The following is a 2,938-nucleotide window of genomic DNA, read 5'->3' on the forward strand; positions in this document are numbered from 1 at the left end:
GAATTCAGCAGTAAAGCCATTAGTCCTGATTTTTTCTTCGCTGGGAGAATTTTTATTATTGCTTCAGTCTTGTTTGCCATAATTGGTCTTTTCAGGTTTTCTGTTTCTTTCTGGTTTAATCCTAGTAGGTTGTAAGCATCCAAGAAATAGTCCTTTCCTCTATGTTTTTTGATTTGTTATCATATATGTGTTCATAGTAATTTCTACTGATTTTCACTTTTATGGTATCAGTTGTAATGTCTCCTTTTTCATTTTTATTTATTAGAGTCTTCTTTCTTTTTCTTAGTCTAGCTAATGGTTTGCAAATTTTATTTATCTTTTCAAAAACCATGTGTTTTGTTTCGTTTTATTTACCCTTATGATTTTGTGGTCTCTATTTTGTTTATGTCTGCCGTGGTATTTATTATTTATTTCCTTTTTTTTTTTAAGGCGTTGGTTTATATTTGCTTCCCTAGTTCCTTGAGATGCATAATTAGGCTATTTATTTGAAATCTTTCTACTTTTTTTATGTACAAGTTTATTGCTATAAACTTCCCTTTTAGTACTGCTTTCTATCCTGGAAAATGTTCCATGTGTTAATGAGATGAATTTGTAATCTGTGGCTGTTAGATAAAATATACTGCAAATGTCTGTCAGGTCCATTTCGTCAAAGAGAAGTTTAAATCTGATGTTTCCTTGTTTATTCTGTCCAGACGATCTATTCAATGTTGAGAGTGCAATATTGAAGTCTCCAACTATTATATTGGAGTCTATCTCCTCTTTTAGATCTAATAATATATATACATATACATTTGGGTGCTCTGGTATTGGGTATGTATATATTTACAGTTGTTATATGCTCTTGGTATATTTATTCCCTTATCATTTTATAATAACCTTCTTTGTTTCTTTTTACATTGTTTGATGTGAAGTCTATTTTATCTTATGTAAATATAGGTACTTCTGCTTGCTTTTGGTGTTCATTTGTATAGAATACTTTTTCCACCCCTTCACTTTCAGTCTTTGTGTATCTTTACAGGTGAAGTGAGTTTTTGTTGGCAGCATACAATTGGACCTTATTTTTTTCCATTCATCAATTTTATCTTATATTTGGGGGAAATTAATTAATTTACATTCAAGGTTACATTGATAGATACAGACTTACTTCAGTAATTTTGTTAATTATTTCCTGGTTGTTTTGTACACCGTTTGTTGTTTTCCTTCTCTCTTAGTGCTGATCTTTCTTTACGGTTTGGTGATTTTCCACATTAGTAAGATTTGATTCCTTTCTCGTTCTTATTTGTGTCTCTGTTCTACAAGCGAGTTTTATACTTTTGTGTATTTTCATGAGGGTAGCTAATATAGTTTGGTTATTTTTCCTTTCCACATCTCATTATCTTCATTGTTAGAGGTTGAGCCTGGTGGGAGGAGTTTGAGTCATGGAGTCAGATCCCCTGTGAATGGCTTAGTGCCAGTCTCATGGAAATAGGTGAGTTCTTGCTTTATTAGTTCTCATGAGATATAATCATTACAAAAAGTCCAACAACATCCTTTTTCCTCTGTCTTGCACCCTCTCTCACTATGTGACACATCTGCTCCTCCTTCACCTTCTGCCATGATTGGAAGCCTTCTGAGGTCCTTATCAGAAGCAGATGCCAGTACCAGTTCTTGCACAGTATGCAGAACCATGATCAAAGAAAACCATTTAAAAACAAATCATTCAGCCTCAGTCGTTCCTTCATAGCAATGCAAAAATTGACTAAGTAGCTATTGTCTTTTGCTTCCACATGTATTTCCTTTAGTACTTCTCACAAGAACAGTGTACTGGTGATTAAATCCTTGTTTTTGCTTGTCTGGAAAAGACTTTATTTCTTTTTCATTTCCAAAGGATAGATCTACTGGGCATAGTATTCTGATGGACAGTTTTGTTTTTGTTTGTCTTATAGGACTTTAAATACATCATCTCACTATCTCCTGGTCTGTAAGCTTTCTGCTGAGAAATCTGCTGTTAATCTATTGAAGATTCTCTTATATTTGACTTGACACGTTTTTCTGGCTTTAAAAATTCTGTTTTTGACTTTCAGATTTTGCTTTTAATGTGTCTTAAGGAGATCCTTTTTGAGTTGTGTCTATTTCAAGATCTTTGAGCTTCCTGGATCTGGATGTTCCTATTGTTTTCAAGACTTGGGAAGGTTTCAGCTATTATTTTGATTAAATTAAATAGGTTTTCTCTGACTTGTTTCATCTTTTCTCCTTTTGAAACTCCCATAATGTAAACATTTGTTTGGCTAAAGGTGTCACATAATTCCAAGAAACTGTTTCATTTCTTTTTTTATTCTTTATTATTCTTTTTTGTTATTACAGAAAGAGAAAATTTATTTTGTTACTGGTTTATTTCAAAAGACTTGCCTTCAAATTCATAAATTATTTCTTCTGCTTCATCTAGTCTGTTGCTGAAGCTTTACTGTATTTTTTCTTTCATTCATTAAATTATTCAGCTCAAAATTTTGTTTCGTGCTTTTTGATTATACATATATATCTGTCTGTTAATTTCTTACTCCGATTATGAATTGTATTCTTAATTTTGTTAAATTGTCTATCTCTTCTCTTGCATCTTACTGAATTTCCTTAGAATCACTATTTTTAATTCCTTCTTTGGCATTAGATTTCCTTTTCCTTGGGTTCTGTTTCTGAAGAATTACTGTGTTCTTTTGGAGGTGTCATGTTGCCTCATTTTTTCATGTTTCTGTGTTTTTACATTCATATCTGCATATCTGGTGGAAGGCTCACTCCCTCCAACTTTATAGAGTGGTTTTTGTAGAGAAAGATTTTTCCTGTAAATATGTCCTATATTATGAGTTGCATAGGATGCTTTGGCTTTGGTTCTAGGTGGGCACAGTAGTATAGTCTCTGTGTGATTTATTTGGCTGCAATCAACATCAGAGTGCCTCTATGGTCT

The sequence above is a fragment of the Rhinopithecus roxellana genome, chromosome 9 (assembly GCF_007565055.1).
Source record: "Rhinopithecus roxellana isolate Shanxi Qingling chromosome 9, ASM756505v1, whole genome shotgun sequence".
In the NCBI taxonomy this organism is placed as follows: Eukaryota; Metazoa; Chordata; class Mammalia; order Primates; family Cercopithecidae; genus Rhinopithecus; species Rhinopithecus roxellana.